Source organism: Muntiacus reevesi, chromosome 2, assembly GCF_963930625.1.
Source record: "Muntiacus reevesi chromosome 2, mMunRee1.1, whole genome shotgun sequence".
Lineage (NCBI taxonomy): Eukaryota > Metazoa > Chordata > Mammalia > Artiodactyla > Cervidae > Muntiacus > Muntiacus reevesi.
The window spans coordinates 239,433,689-239,451,153 of NC_089250.1; the positions used below are offsets into that span (position 1 = coordinate 239,433,689).

The 17,465-nt window shown below is 40.7% G+C and overlaps 1 pseudogene; it reads left to right on the plus strand.

The window, feature by feature from the left end:
- The first annotated feature begins 9,962 nt into the window (after nt 1-9,962).
- LOC136157451 (large ribosomal subunit protein uL11 pseudogene) overlaps nt 9,963-17,465 on the plus strand; it is a 33,653-nt pseudogene continuing 26,150 nt past the window's right edge.

A 17,465-nucleotide genomic window follows, 5' to 3' on the forward strand; every position in this document is an offset into this window, starting at 1 on the left:
CTATTTGAATAGACAGGATGCTTTGAAATGAGTGCAAAACAAACAAGAAAACAGACAAAAATAACACTAAAACTCTAGTGAGACTGACAGGTCATGAAATGGAAAGATTGGGATGTAAGAAATAGGCCACCTCAAGTTCTGAACTTTATCTGGCTCTGTTTGGGAGCTCTACTTCTTGGCTGTTTGTGGGACCCTGTGGTCCTACTTTGCCACTGTGTCCAGTAATGGTTGCTCCTGATTTAAAGCTTTAATCCTGTGAAGCCATGTGTAGCTCATTTATTTCATGGGCAGAGTAGTAGAGGATGAGGCAGTGTCCAAGTGAAAGGAGGCAAGAGGAAGAATGATTTTCCTGCACTTAAGGAGCAGCGAGTGTGTACAAGTCTGCCCCGGCCCAGAGGGGAAGAGACCTTGGATTGCATCCAGCTTATTTTTCTTCTTACATCTGCCTCTTTCTCCAACATAGCTGGCTCACTGTTGCCCAGCTTGCTGTACGCAGGAGCAAACACACACGGAAAAGGCAACAGTCCATCCTGGACAGTCGGACCCCCGGCATTTGCCCTTTTGGACTTCCTCCCAGGGGACCTAGTTCTTCTTTCTAGAGCTGCACAGAGTGTGTTCCTTACCTTGTTCCTGTGATGTCACTTTAAAGAAATTCAGGCATTACGAGAAAACTTCCCCATGCTTCATTAGCTTCCTCCTTGAATCTCCTCCACTCCTTCGCATCTGACAGTTCCCACTTTGGTCCCTTTTCTTTCAGGGTGTGGCATTCAAAATATTGCTGCATTTAGTGTTTAAAAAGCTTACTGTGGAGTCTTTATATAGATATTAGGTAGGATGTATTGAAAGTTAAGAAGCCTTAGTCCCTGAATTGGCCATACCAGTTACTGTGTGGGACTTGGGCAGACTAGTTCTTTAATCTCTAGTTCTCTAGTCTGAGCATCAGATTTTCCATCTGTAAAATGAAGGGCTCAGATTAAGAGATCTGTATTCCTCCTGGTTCTGAATGGACCCAGTGCCAACGGAGGATGAACTTTATTAAAAATCACCTTTTAAAAAGATTTAACACAGAGGATTGTAGAAATGAATACAAAAGGATCTTAAATCTGATACCAGGATATCCTCTGGCAACTTTAAAGAGTTATATGTGTCCAGTAGAAAATACAAAAAAATATCATAAGATGTGAAGTAAAAACTAAAAGTCCCTCTTCTGGTCTCTGATTCTGGTTCCTTTTCCCAGAGGATTTCAGTATAACTAATTATTTGTTTTTCTTCCCTCTCTTCCCAAAATAAGAGTATCAACTTTTAAAACAAGAATATAGAGTTTCAAAACGTCTGTTTCTTCTCTGTAGTCTTGGGTGAGGGGAGTCTACACTTTCTTGTGCAGTTTCTCTTGTGGCAAGTGCGATTAAATTCAGACTGTCCTCAACTTGTAATGGTTTGACTGATGATTTTTATTTTATTTTTAAAAAATGCACAACCTCCTTTTTTATTAATTGATTATTTTTGGTAGTGCTGTGTCTTTGTTGCTACATGCGGGCTTTCTCTAGTTGCGGTGAGCAGGGACTGCTCTTCGTTGCGGTGCATGGGCTTCTTATTGCGGTGACTTCTCTCGTTGCACGGCACAGGCCTTAGGCACTTGGGCTTCAATAGGGGGCTTAGTTGCTCCCAGGCATGTGGGATCTTCCTGGACCAGGGATCGAGCCCATGTCCCCTGCACTGGCATGTGAATTCCCATCCACCATACCATCAGGGAGGTCCTGACTGATGACTTTTAGACTTAACAGTGATGTGAAAGTGATATGTGTCCAAAAAAATCGTACTTGGAATTTATTTATTTAATTAATTAATTTTATTAGTTGGAGGCTAATTACTTTACAATATTGTAGTGGTTTTTGCCATACATTGACATGAATCAGCCATGGATTTACATGTGTTCCCCATCCTGATCCCCCCTCCCGCCTCCCTCTCCATCCCATCCCTCTGGGTCTTCCCAGTGCACCAGCCCTGAGCACCCGTCTCATTGTCTGGTGATCTGTTTCACCCTTGATAATATACTTGTTTCAATGCTATTCTCTCAGAACATCCCACCCTCGCCTTCTCCCACAGAGTCCAAAAGTCTGTTCTGTACATCTGTGTCTCTTTTTCTGTTTTGCATATAGGGTTATCGTTACCATCTTTCTAAATTCCATATATATGCATTAGTATACTGTATTGGTCTTTATCTTTCTGGCTTACTTCACTCTGTATAATGGGCTCCAGTTTCATCCATCTCGTTAGAACTGATTCAGATGAATTCTTTTTAGTGGTTGAGTAGTATTCCATGGTGTATGTGTATGTACGTGGAGTTTTAAATTCTGCTCTCCTCCTGGGCCAGCAGCACACACGCATAGTATTCCCCTGTGATGCTGGGCGTCAGCAGTGAGTTGAGCCTCCCAGTCAGCCACGTGATCACCAGGGTGAAGACTGATACACTATTAATCCTCCTGTTCTTCACCTTCAGTACAGTGTTCAGTATCTTCAGAGACATTCAACACTTTATGGTAAGATAGGCTTTGCGTTGGATGACTCTGTCCAATGGTAGGCTAACGTAAGTGTTCTGAGCAAGTTTAAGGTGGTTGTTTAGTCGTTAAGTCGTGTCCGACTCTTTTGTGACCCTATTGGCTGTGGCCTGCCAGGCTTCTCTATCCATCGGATTTCCCAGGCAAGAATGCTGGAGTCGGTTGCCATTTCCTTCTCCAGGGGATCTTACTGACCCAGGGATCGAACCTGTGTCTCCTCACTGGCACACAGATTCTTTACCACTGAGCCTTCAGGGATGCCCCTGCCACCAGTGTAAGTGTTCTGAGCAAGTTTAAAGTAGGTTAGGTTAAACTGTGATGTTTGGTAAGATAGGTATATTACATTCATTTTCTGTTTGTTATATTTTCAACTTATGTTTATCGGGAGGTAACCTTTGTTAGTCGAGGAAGATCAGTAGTTAAACAGAGGTGCTTCGGTAGTGGAATCTTTGGTAATTATTGTGGCTTGGCTTACAAACCTGAGTGCTAAAAAGACAATTTTTTTTTTTCTTTTAAAAAGACAATCTTGAAGTCCTCAAAGAGGAGTGAAATTGATAGCTAGAGGTTTCACTGGATGGCGGCTTTTAAGTAGACAGCAACACCTCATGAAATGATTTGTGGGAGTCCTTATGACTGTGATGGACCTTCACTTGGTGATTGAAAAGAAACATTAGCATGGAGCATTATCTACTGAAATAAGTTTTTTTTTTTCCATCCTAGATTTATGAGTCAGTGTTGAAGTAGCCCCATTTAATGGTCTCACGAGGAAAAGAGTCCTTGTATGAATGGTTGAAATAAATCTCTTGAAATTCTGTAGATTTTTATTTTAGATTTTACTTCTGTTAGTACGTACAAGACAAATAGGGAGTTATCACCAGCTATGGTCTGTCCCATAACATATTTTAGCCATGCTGGACTTTCAGATTGATATCTCATAGAAACTGAAGATTCCATTTCCCTTAAAATGTCTTCCCTTATTATAGCAAATGAAATTCCCACTAGTTTCGAAATCTCTTTGGATTTATTAAGATATGCTTTAATGCTTTATGATTCTAAAATAGTGAGTGCCCATTTTTGTTGAGGCATGATTGATATTCAATAAATGGCACATATTATAGTTCATAATTTGATACATTTTGACTTATGTATACACCTGTCACAATCAAGGTAGTAAACATATCATTCATGACCCATATTTTTCTTGCTTTCCTTTAAAATTCTTCCTTCTTGTCCCTCATCATCCTAGCTGCTCCCCCTTCCCTCCAACCAGTGATCTGCTTTCTGTCACTGTTCAGTCACTAAGTCCTATCCGAGTCTTTGTGACCCCATGGACTGCAGCATACCAGGCCTCCCTGTCCCTTACCATCTCCTGAAGTTTGCCTAAGTTCTTGTCTGTTGAGTCAGTGATGCTATCCAACCACTATATCAGTTTGCATTTTCTAGAATTTATATAAGAATAACAAAATATGTTTTTTATTAAAATATTTTTAGTCTGGCTTTCTTAACTCAGCATGATTATTGTGTATATCAGTAGTTCATTCGTTTTTGTTGCTGAATATATCCTATTGTATGGATATACCACAATTGTAGTATCCTTTTACCTGTTGATGGACATCTGGCTTATTCCCAGTTTTGGCTATCACAAATAAAATTGCTGTAACATTCTTAAACAAGTCTTTGTAGGGACATAGCTCTTCTTTTCTCTTGGATAAATATTTAGGGGTGGAATATCTGGATCATATAGTAGATGTAAGGCTTCCTCCATGGCTCAGTGGTAGAAAATCCGCCTGCAATGCAGGAGTCGGAGGAGACACAGGTTCCGTCCCTGGGTCAGGAAGATCCCTGGAGGAGGGCATGGCAACCCACTCCAATATTCTTGCCTAGAGCATCCCATGGATAGAGGAGTCTGGTGGGCTACCGTCCACTGGGTTGCAAAGATGGACCTGACTGAAGCAACTTAGCATGCACATGGTAGATGTATTATTAATTTTTTAAGAAGGTGCCAAACTGTTTTCTGAAGCAGTTGTATCATTTTACATTCCTACCAGCAGTATCTGAGGGGTCCAGCTCCTCTGCATCTTCACTAGCACTTGGAATGATCAGTCTGTTAAATTTAGGCCATCAAATTGAAGTGTGTGGTGCTGTATCATTGTGATTTTAATTTGCATTTTCTTAATGAATAATGATATTGAGCATCTTTTTATACTTCTTTGCCATCCGTATGTCTTTATTTTCTGAAGAATTGGTTTAACTCTTTTGCCCATTAAAAAAAATCAGGTTGTTTTCTTATTTTTGAGATTTGAGAGGTAAAATATTCTGGAAAGAAGTCTTTTATCAGATTATAAGATTTGCAAAAATTTCCCCCTGCTTTGTGACTTGTCTTTTAACTCTATAGTCTTTTGAAGGACAAAGATTTTCAATTATCATGAAGTTCAGTTTATTAATTTGGTCTTTTATGGATTGTGCTTTTTGTGTTGTAGCTAGGAAACCTTTGTCTAATTCAATGTATTCTCTCCTTTGTATTATTCTAGAAGCTTAAGGTTTATATTTGAGTTCAAATGAGTTAATTTTTGTATATAGTATGAGATATGGATCAAAATTATTTTTGCTATGTTTATATATAGATTATACTAATACAATAGTTCCATCTCCATTTGTTGAGAGACTGTTTTTTCAGTGAATTGTTTTAGTGTCACTGAAAAAGATCAACTGAATTTTTCATACATCTATGGGTCTATTTCTGTTCTATTCTACGGATTTATTTGTCTATCTTTAGTTGGGTCTTATATTTTGTAAACCTGGCAATTTCTGCCTTTAATTGGAATATTTGGATCATTTTCATTGATTGTAATTCTGCTTTGATTAGGTTTGAGCCTATCATCTTTCAGGTTGTTTTGTATTTGTCTCATCTGTTCTTTGTTTTATTTTTCTTTTTCTGCCTTTTTTTTGAGATTATTTTTTATGGTTCTATTTTTATCACCCTTGTTAGCTTTAATATCTGTGACTCTTTGTTTTGTTATTGTAGTTCAGTAATCACCTTTTGCCCCCACCTCCCAGCTCTAAGCAACCACTAACTTACTTTCCCTCTGTATAGCTTTTCCTGTTTTAGACATTTCATATAAATAAAATAGTATCTATAGACTTTTGTCACTGACTTCTTTCACTTTGCATAATGTTTTCAAGGTTCAGCCCTCTTGAATTGCTTTTATTTAGAAAGACATTTTTGCCAGGCTTAGAATTCTTTTATGACAGTTTTGTCTTTCAGTACTTTAGATGTGTTACTCTTCTGTTTTCTTCCTTGTTTTGTTTCTGATGAGAAACATGCTATCGTCCTTATCGTTGTTCCTCTCTACATGTCTTTTTTCTCCAGCTGAAATTAAGATTTTTTTTTTTTACCACTCTGTAATTATGATACATCTTGGTATAGTTTTTAAAAATTTTTTCTTGTGCTTGGGGTACATTTGAGTTTAAATGTGTGGTTTATAGTTTTCATCGTGTTTGACAGTTTTTGACTGTAATTTGTTCAAGTATTTTTTTCTCCTTCTCCCTCTCTTTTCTAGGGCTATAAGTACCCATATATTAGATTTCTTTGAATTTGTCCCACATCTCACTGATTCTAATTTTACTGGGTTCTCTTTTCTCTCAGGGATACGTTTTTCCCCCAGTGGTACATTTTGAGTATTTTTTGCTGCTGTGCTTTTAAGTTCACATATTTTTTGCTTTGTAACGTCTAATCTGCTGTTACTCTCATCAAGTCAGTTTTTTATCTTATAATTGTATTTTTCATCTCTAGAAGCTTGATTTGGATCTTATCTTTCATGTCTGTACTTCAAAGTGTGAACATATGGAATGCATGAATACCAATAGTTTTAATTATCCTCCTCATTCTGACTGTATCTTTTTACTTTTTCATATCTGTTAATTTTTTAATAGATGCCAGACATTGTGAATTTTACCTTACTGAGTGCTGGGCAGTTTTGTATCTCTCTAAATCTTTTTGAGGTTTATTCTGGGACTTATTTAAGTTACTTGGGAGAAATCTGATCCTTTTGTGTATAGCTTTTAAGAAATATTAGGTAGAATTTGAGCAGAGCTGTCTAGCGATGATTACTTCCCATGACTGAGGCAAGAGTCTACTGTGTATTCAGCGACTTGTGAATCACGTGGTTTTCTAGTCTGGATGGGTAGCTTTTTCACACATATGCACCGCACTGATCAGTCCTCGTTAAATACTTAAAGGGTACCCTCTGCAGTGTCTGGAGTTCTCTGTGCCCCTCCCTCCTTACTGGTTCTCTGTGCTGTGGATTGTAGCCACTTTGGTCTCAGATTTGCCTCTTCAGCTCAGGGAGTCTGCTCAGTTTTGCCTGGTTTCCCCTCCTGTGCAGAGGTGCACTTTCTAAATAAAGTACCCTGAGGCAATCATAGGGCTCACCTCATTTGTTTCCCATCTCTCAGGGATCACTGCCTTTGTTGCTTGATGTCCAGAGTCTTGAAAACTTCTGTTTCATAAGTTTCATCTTTAAAAAAAAAATTACTTATTTTATCTATTTGGCCATGCCAGGTCTTCCTTGTGGCACTCAGGATTTTTAGTTGCAGCATGTGAACGTTGTGGCTTGTGGGATCTAGTTCCCTGACCAGGAATCGAACCTGGGCCCTCTGCGTTGGGAGCAGGGAGTCTTGACCATTGAGCCACCAGGAAAGTCCTTATTGTTGTGGTCTGGGCGCGGGTTGGAAAAGAATTTCCAGACATGAGACAGAATGAGAGGGAAATAAAGTTTATTAGAGCGTGAGACGCTGTTAGAACATTGGACCAGCTCAAGGGAAAACTGACGTTGAACAGGGGCCCTCAGTTCACTTCTATAGCCGGGTACACGGAGTGGGATGGGGTCTTACAGGTCATTTGCTGATTGGATGAGGCACGTGTACTGTGTGCGGGAAGAGTACGGCAGATACCTTCTCCCTGTTGTCCCATTAATAGTTACAACGTGGGGGTTCTATTTCCAGTTTTTTAAGGAATCTTCACACTGTTTTCCATAGTGGTTGTACTAGTTTCCATTCCCACCAACAGTGTAAGAGGGTTCCCTTTTCTCCACACCCTCTCCAGCATTTATTGCTTGTAGACTTTTTGATAGCAGCCATCCTGACTGGCATGAGATGGTACTTCATTGTGATTTTGATTTGCATTTCTCTGATAATGAGTGATGTTGAGCATCTTTTCATATGTTTGTAGCCATCTGTATGTCTTCTTTGGAGAATGTCTGTTTAGTTCTTTGGCCCATTTTTTGATTAGGTCATACAACCCAGCAATCCCACTGCTGGGCATACACACTGAGGAAACCAGATCTGAAAGAGACACGTGCACCCCAATGTTCATCGCAGCACTGTTTATAATAGCCGGGACATGGAAGCAACCTAGATGCCCATCAGCAGATGAATGGATAAGGAAGCTGTGGTTCATATACACAATGGAATGCTGCTGCTGCTGCTAAATCGCTTCAGTCATGTCCAACTCCGTGTGATCCCATAGATGGCAGCCCACCAGGCTCCCCCGTCCCTGGGATTCTCCAGGCAAAAACACTGGAGTGGGTTGCCATTTCCTTCTCCAGTATGTGAAAGTGAAAAGTGAAAGTGAAGTCGATCAGTCGTGTCTGACTCTTAGCAACCCCATGGATTGCAGCCTACCAGGCTCCTCCATCCATGGGATTTTCCAGGCAAGAGTACTGGAGTGGGGTGCCATTGCCTTCTCCGACAATGGAATATTACTCAGCTATTAAAAAGAATGCATTTGAATCAGTTCTAACGAGGTGGATGAAATTGGAGCCTATTATGCAGAGTAAAGTAAGTCAGAAAGAAAACACCAATACAGTATATTAACACATATATATGGAATTTAGAAAGATAGTAATGATGACCCTATCTGTAAGACAGCAAAAGAGACACAACTGTATAGAATAGTCTTTTGGACTCTGGGAGAAGGCGAGGGGGGGATGATCTGAGAGAATAGCATTGAAACATGTATATTATCATATGTGAAACAGATCTCCAGTCCAGGTTCGATCCATGAGACAGGGTGCTTAGGGCTGGTGCGCTGGGATGACCCTGAGGGATGGGATGGGGAGGGAGGTGGGAGGGGGCTTCAGGATGGGGAACACATGTACACCCATGGCGGATTCATGTCAATGTATGGCAAAAAACCACTACAATATTGTAAAGTAATTAGCCTCCAATTAAAATAAATAAATTAATTAAAAAAAAGTTACAACATGGTGGAGGGAAGGACGATAAGGGTCTGGTTTTTCTGTTCCTGCATTCCAAGACCATCCTTGGTTATTCGCTCTTTTGTCCTTGGGTCACCACACTTATTTCACCTGTTTTTTGTTGTCTTTGATGTAAGGGTGAATTCCTTCGCTGTTACTCAATCGTGTATACCCAATTTTAAATATTGAGAAATACAGGCGATAATTAAGATAGACATGAAATTAGTCATCATCTTATATTTTAGCAATACTTAGTAGTAACAGACTGGAGAAGTTTTATCCATAAATCTTGTATGCCGTGTAGTAAAAATGCTTATGGGGGTCAGATATACTTAGGACTAAATATGCCAGTTATTTTTTATAGGTTACTGAAACTCTAATCTTAGCTTTCTTATCTGTAGGATAGAGGCAATAATACTTATCTCATGGGTTGGCGCAAGGACTAAATAAAACTGTATTTTTAAAAGCTGTAGTTTTTATACAGTGCTGAGTATATAATGAGAATGGGTAGTTAATGTTGATAGTCAGGAATCAGGGAGATGATAAGGCAGAAAGAAGCAGACTTGAGTGTGAAGATAGCAATTTGTAAGTCTTGGGGAAAAGCCACAAATGCTGTGGTGTATCCTTGCTATGGCAATTTTGGATTAGATCCTCAATGCTTAGATTTAGTGGCTGTTCTGAAAGCGTCATAGTTGGATTGCCTGGGAAGTGCAGATGAGGTGGAGGAACACAGGAACTCATATTGAAGATGTGGATGAATAGTTATTAGTGTGACATGATAGTAGCCATCATAGAACAGGGAAATGAGAGCATTAAGGCTGGGGGGAGTGATGTAGGGGTTCACCCGTGCAGCTCTAGGCAGATAAATAATAAACCCATTAGCACAGTCTAAGCTCCAGTGGACCAGTTATTTGGCTGTGGAATTGCTTGTTCTCTGGATAGGAGGGGAACGTGGAATGGTTGATTTTTAGCATGAAAGGGCTTAGCTGAAGGCAAATCGAGGCTCTTTTTTAAACTCTGAGAGCTCTATGAATAATACGATCTAGTCATTTATTCTCCCTTGATGGATTTCTTTATATCATCAAATTACATCATTTGCTGTTGCTCTGGTTAAAGCTTTTAACTCTGTATCTTGGTTGGGCCAGACATGGTGTGGAAGGTGACTCAAGGTCAGTAATTTGGTCTCTGGCTCCTGGGTCTTCGTTCTGTTGTCTTTCTTTAGTAGATAAAAGGGGCCCGTGAGCACTTCAGTCTGCTGAGTGACTTTCATTTATAACTTTAAAAGGGGTTGTCTGAAGACAAAAAATTTCCCAAGGTGAGAGTTTTAATATTCAGAGATACAGCCTGCTTCTGGGAGCCGAATTCTTTTGTTGCTGACAAAAATCAGAAAAGCTCTGGAGTTTGGGGGAAAGATCCTTGTTTTTTAAATTGCTTCTGAAATCACTGTGTTATTGTTAAGAAAATGTTCACTTTGTGGGTAATGGGGACAAAATTCCCATCCCCTGCCCACCCTGCGCTGGGGACTCAGTGCTTCCTGATGCTGTAGACAGGGGCTCTGGGTATTGTCTTTTTGAATGGGGGTCAGACTTTCCAGAATCTCTCTTTTAATTCAACACAGTCATCCTGTGGTGTATTTTTATTTTATTAAAAAGTGTTTATTTATTTGGCTGCACCATGTCTTAGCTGTGGCGCTTGAGTTCTTCAGTCTTTTTGTTTGTTTGTTTTATATTTATTTATTTGGCTGCACTGGGTCTTAGTTGCTGGATGCAGGATCTTTGTTGCAACATTCAAACTCTTAGTTGTGGCATGTGGGATCTAGTTCCCTGATCAGGGATCAAACCTAGACCCCCTGCCTTAGGGGGACAGCACAGAGTCTTAGCCGTGGACCACCAGGGAAGTCCCCCCCCCCCCTTTTTTTTTAACTTTGTAAAATTCTTTGTTTCAGTGTTCTTTGAGGTTTCACACTTTTCTGTGGGAATGAGTCATTTAATTCTGTACAAGTTTGCAAGAACATATTGTTGGTCTAAAGTAAGATACTGCTCCCCTTAGCTCATCACTTGGGAAGGAATTCCACCCAGATGAGCCCTCCTTCCCGGGATCTCTAGGGTTAGTGCTCATTTTCTGCTGACTCTGCTCCCCTCCTACTGGAGCTGCTCCTTCCTGGGCTTCTCTCCTTCCACCTTCGCCTGCTCAGTCCTATTTGTCATCATGTCAGGGCGTGGCTTCTGCCTCCCTGAGTGTTACCTCGCCTATACTCTCTCCCTTGTGGATTCCTGGGAATTTCAATCTTTATTGTAGCATGCGAACTCTTAGTTGTGACATGTGGGGTCTAGTTCCCTGACCAGGGATCGAACCCAGGCCCCCTACATTGGGAGCTCAAAGTCTTAGCTGGACCACCAGGAAGTCCCTTGTGGTATATTTTAAAAGTTGCCTCTGTAACACCCACCCCAACCTTCTCTTTTCCCAAAGGGCAGAAATCAGACACTCTCTGACCCCAGGCTTATGTGTATAATATTGGGAAAGGCATGCCACCGGGACCAAGATTATGGACCATGAAGCAAAATCCTGTCTCACCCTGAAACTTTTCCATATCTCCTGTGGCATAATGCAGAGTCACTTAAGTTTGGCACTACTGACATTTGTGCTGGATAATTCTCTGCTATGGGAGACTGTCCTGCCTGCTGTGGGATGTTTGGCTGCATCTGCAGCCTCCACCCCCTGGATACCTGTAGCCTCTCCTCTGCCCCCAGCTGTGACAACTCAAAGTATCTTCAGACACTGCTGAATGTCCCCTGGGTCCAGGGTTGAGGCAGAATCACCCTCAACTGAGAACTGTTTGCATACTAGTTAAAGGCCTAGGCTTGGGAATAAGGCAGGCCTGATAACATGTGACTGTCATTTGTCAGCTGTGTGGCTTTGGGATAGTTAATGGATCTTTTAGGGCTCAGTAGCTCCAACTGTAAAACAGGGATAGGATTACCTACTTTATACGTTCATTCTAAGGGTTGAGAGAAACAGTACCATCATTGACTCTAAGTTCATGTGTCCGACGCACAGCGAGGCCAAGCAAACTGAAAGAACAGAGTTTGGAGCCAAAAAACATTTATTGATGGAGAGGGGACTGACCGAGAAGATGGGAGGTGTAAGTTTGTTTCAGATCCATCTTACTGGCAGAAGGCTTTTAAAGGCAACATTTGGGGTGAGGGTTATGGGGGGTGGGTACATGACTTTCTTCTGATTGGTTGGTGGTGAGGTAGCAGGTGATGTTTCAGGAATGTTCATCATCAGCCTTCTGGTTTCAGCAAGTCCGGGGTCTCCATGTGTGTGCTTAGCATATAGTCACCATGGTCTGCCTGGTGGGGATCTTCATTCCTGCAGAATAGCTCAAAGTCAGGTTGTTCTGTATAGCTCCTGGAGGAGGAACTAGAACTCTGTTTTATTGCTCAACTATTGTTTCTTGACTGCTTTTCCTTTATTTACGTATTCCCTCACTTCCCTGTTAGTAACTGCTTGAGTTACTTTGAAACTCGGGGAGGTTTTTTTTTTTCTACAGATGATATTTAGAAGATATTTTTCTACAGATGATAAATGAGGGACAAGAAAAGACTTTTGTGCCCAGGAGAGCCCAGAAGGGTCCTACTTGGTTTCAGTACTTATAGTAGCACAGTGCCTGCTAAGGCTCTGCCTTCTTTTTTTTTTTTTTTTTTTGCCATTTTGCACGGCTTGTGAGAGCTGACTTGAATCTGCTCCCCCTTGAGTGGAAGCATGAAATCTCAGTCACTGGACCACCAGGGAAGTCCCAAAACTCTGGCTTTCTTGACTGTCTTTCCTCCCTAGGTTCCTAGTGTCTTCTTCCTCACCAACTTCTGCTGGCCCTGCTTTTAGATTGCATATATATGCATTAATATATATGATATAAAAGTACTCGGACAGATATACACTTAAACAGTAACTACAGTCATATCTGGAGGGGTGGATTACTTGGGAGACAAAGAAACTCTTACTGTATACGTCTGTAATTTGAGAAATGATGTTATAAATGAATATATGCGTATGTGCTTGCTAAGTCACTTTAGTCCTGTCTGACTCTTCAGCGCTATAGACTGTAACCTGGCCAGGCTTATCGTCCATAGGATTCTCCTGACAAGAATACTGGAGTGGGTTCCCATGCCCTCCTCCAGGGGATCTTCCCGACCCAGGGATCAAACCCGCGTCTCTTATGTCTCCTGCTTCCCAAGTGGCTCTAGTGGTAAAAAATCCACCTGCCTGTCAAATGAATATATGTATTGACTCAGAAACATTTTGAAGTGAAAAATATAGTTTGCAAAATAATATGAAACCTTTTTAATAAAGAAATTCATGTATGCAGAGAAAATAATCTAAACTGTAGAAGAAGGTAAATGCAAGAGTCAATAACAATTACTTTTAGGCAGTAAGATTGTGGATGTTTTCAAATGTTCTTTTAGCTTACCTGTATGCTTCAATTTTGCTGCGACAAATATAGATTGCCTTGAATAAGAAAACAAAAACACACATACATTAGGAAATAAAGTTAGAAGTTAGCTGCAGAGCAAATCATCCTTGTTTAGGAAGCAAACTCAGCTTTTTCCTTCAGTGTAGGGAAAAAAAACCCAGTTCTTCCCTACTAGGTCTTTCTTCCCTATGTGTCTCTCTTACCTTCACAGAGAACACTTCACTTCTGACTCTTCTGGTTACCAAATGCATGGAGATTTTCCCCTACACCAAGCAATTCTCTGTGACACCAACTGGTTGTCCAGCAAGTCAACTTCATTCTGACACTGTCTACTTGGAGATAGCTTCAGATCCCGCTGGGTAAGGGTTCAGTCCTGCAGGACCGCTCCCTCCCTTTCCCCACCACTTCAGATGCCATTTGCAAAAGCCCAGGTTGTTATCTGTACTTCTGACCAAATGGCTATAAATTACAGGTTCCTACGACTGCCCTCTTTGGTTAATTAGTTTGCTAGAGTGATGCATAGATCCTAGGAAACCGGTTTCCTCACTAGATTTGTTGCTGTTGTTCAGTCACTAAGTCATGTCCGACTCTTTTGTGACCCCATGGACCATAGCCCATCAGCCTCCTCTGCCCATGGGATTCTCCAGGCTAAAATATTAGAGTGGGTTGCCATTTCCTTTTCCGGGTGATCTTCTTGGACCAGGGATCAAACCCATATCTCTCACATTGGCAGGCAGATTCTTTACTACTGAGCCACCAGGGAAGCCCTACTCACTAGATTGCTGGTTTATTATAAAAAGATTTATCAGGAACCGCTAGATGGAAGAGATGCGGAGGGCAATGTATGGATAAGACACAGAGCCCCCATGCTTTCTGTCAGCGCACCCAGTCTTTCCAAGCCTTCCTGTTTGCCAGCCTGGAAGCTCTCCACATCTTGTCCTTTGAGTTTTTATGGAGGCTTCATTCCATAGGCACTGCTGATTAAATCATGGCCATTGGCAGTTGAATTCAATCTCCATCTCCTCTCCTCTTCCTGAAGTTGAGTGGAGGGCACTGAAAATTCCTACCCTTTCATTGCTTTGTTGGTCTTCCTGGTGACCAGCACACCCCACCGCCCCCACCATCATTAACTTACCTACTGAAAATTGAAAGTGTTAGTTGCTCGTTCCCATCTGACACTTTGTGACCCCATGGACCCTAGCCCGCCAGGCTCCTCTGTCCATGGGATTCTCAGGCAAGAATACTGGAGTGGGGAGCCATGCCCTCCTCCGGGGAATCTTCCCAACCCAGGTCTCCTGCATTGCAGGTGGATTCTTTGCTATTCTGAGCCACCAGGGAAGTTACCTAAGGGCATTCCAGAAGTCGCCTCATTAATATAACAAAAGACACCTTAAAAAAAAAAAGACACCTTAAGTGCTCCATCGGAGGTAATGCCAAAAGTTTTAGGAGTGTAAGGTGATCTCTCATTGTAGTTTTGATTTGTGTTTATGTAATAACTAACAATGTTAAACATCTTTTCATGTGCCTGTTGGCCATCTGTATTCTTTGGAGAAATGTCTATTCAGGTCTTTTGCCTATTTTTTTTTGAGTGGGCTGTTTGTTTTGATGCTGTTAAGAGTCATAAGTTATTTATAAATTTTGGAGACTACTCCCTTATCAATCACATCATTTGCAAATATTTTCTCCCAGTCTTTGGGTAGTCTTTTCAATTTGTTTGTTGTTTCCTTTGCTGTGCAAAAGCTTTTGAATTTAATAGGTCTCATTTGTTTTTGTTTCCATTTGGGTTTTTTAATATTGATTTTTGTATAGATTTTGTATTGTATTTTGTATTGAATCACTTTTTCCAGCACCAGTTGGTTGACAGGCTATGATTTCTTCATTGACTTCCCCTTACACCTTTGTCTTTAGGACTGTGCTTTTGGACTGTGGTGTTGGAGAAGATCTTGAGAGTCTCTTGGACTGCAAGGAGATCCAACCAGTCCATCCTAAAGGAGATCAGTCCTGGTGTTCATTGGAAGGACTGATGTTGAAGCTGAAACTCCAGTACTTTGGCCACCTGGTGTCAAGAATTGGCTCATTGGAAAAGACCCTGATGCTGGGAAAGATTGAGGGCAGGAGGAGAAGGGGATGAAAGAGGATGAGATGGTTGGATGGCATCACTGACTCAATGGACATGGGTTTGGTTGGACTCCGGGAGTTGGTGATGGACAGGGAGGCCTGGCGTGCTGCAATCCATGGGGTTGCAAAGAGTCAGACACGACTGAGCAACTAAACTGACTCACTACTCTTGGACTTTTGTCTAAAATCAGCTGACTTACGTAAGCAAGTCTGTTTCTGGATTTTCTATTCTTTTCCTGAGTTAAATATCTATTTTTTCTCTTCAATATCATTCGCCTTGACTTTTATCTTTAAAATAGTAGATCTTGAATTCAGATAGCTATCAGTCCTACTTTGTCGCTTTTTTTTGTAAGGTATAGTTCGAGCCGAGGCAGAAAAGGCAGAAAAGGAAAGACGACCTCAACAGAAGTAGGTTACCTTTATTCAGGCAAGGAGGGGCGACAGTCGGCCTAAGGACCAGGCTGAGCGCCAAGAGGGGTCAGGGAGGCTCCATACTTACAGGGAGGTTTGTGGAAGCGATAAGGGAAAGGTTAATCAGGTGGGATGTTTTGGGTATTCTTTAGTTGAGATGGCATTTGTAGTTGGGCAGGGGGTGATAAGTCTTCTGGGCAGGTGTGGGGGGTGGAAGGCTTCTGGACAGGGGGTGATAAGTCCCAGATAGATGCAACTGGCCTGGAGCATCAGGGCAGGACCTAAAGTTCTGTTTTGTTTTCTCCGAAGTTAGATGATTCAGCAAGGGCCTTTGAGACTGTTGTTTTCTTTTCTAGGCCCAAAGACTCCTTCAAGATTGACTTTACTTTTCTGAACCACTTTTCAGAGTCAGACCCACCTGGGCCATCCTCCTAGGAGCTGAGTGACTGCGCATCTCTGAGCGTTTGTTTTTGCTGTTGTTTAGTCATTCAGCCGTCTCTGACTGTGATCCCATGGGCTGTAGCCCGCCAGCCCCTTCTCTCCATGGGATTTCCCAGGCATGAATACTGGAGTGCTACTTTTTCTTATTTTTCACTATTATTTTGGCTATTCTAATGCTGTTGTAATTGCATGTGATTTTAAAAATCAGCTTATCTGCTTGTACAAAACTTTCTGATGGTATTTTTTATTGGATTGTGTTGAATCTATATATCAGTTTGGGAAAGACTTGACATCTTAACAATACTGAATCTTCCAATCTATTTACCTGGTATGTTAAAAAAATATATGTATCTATTTATTCAGGTACTTTAAAATTTCTTTTATCTGTATTATATATTTAATATTTTCAGCATACAGCATATCCTTAATAAGATTTATCTCTGAGTATTGCATGTTTTTTCTGCTATTGTGAGTGACTTTTTACACAATTAAAATTTTAATAGTTCACTGTGAATATATAAAAATATAATAGATATTTTTACATTAACTTTGTATCATGCAGCCTTGCTAAATTCACTTATTAGTTCTATTAGGTTTTTTTCATTGTGTATGTGACAAATTCTTGGGGTTATTTATGTATACAACAACTTTGTCATCTGTGAAAAAAGAATTTTATTTCTTCCTTTTCAACCTGTATTCCTGTTATTTATTTTTCTTATTATATCTCCTAGGGTCTTCTGTAAAGTGTTAAATAGGATTGGTAAGAGTGGAATTCTTGCCTTGTTCCCTATCTAAAGCACTCTGCCTTTCTCCAGTAAGAACATTAACGGTCAGGTTAAAAAAGTTCCTTTATATTTCCAGTTTGCTGAGAGTTTGTATCATGAGAGGTTTTTGAATTTTATTAAAGGCTTTTTCTGCTTCTGTTGAATCAGTAGTATAGTTTTTCTTGAGCCTGTTGATGTGGTGAATTATATTGATTTTCATGTGTTTAATCAGCTTTGCATCAAGAGATAAATTCCAATTGGTCATGATGTATTTTCCTTTTGATTTATTGTTGATTTTATTTACTAAGATCTTAGTTAATGAGGATTTACTTAGGAATGAGGATTTTTTTGGTCAGTGCTCAAGAGGGATATTGCTCTGTAGCTTTCTTTTCTCCCAATGTCTTTGTCAGGGTGTAGTGTTGTACTCATAGAGTGATTTGAG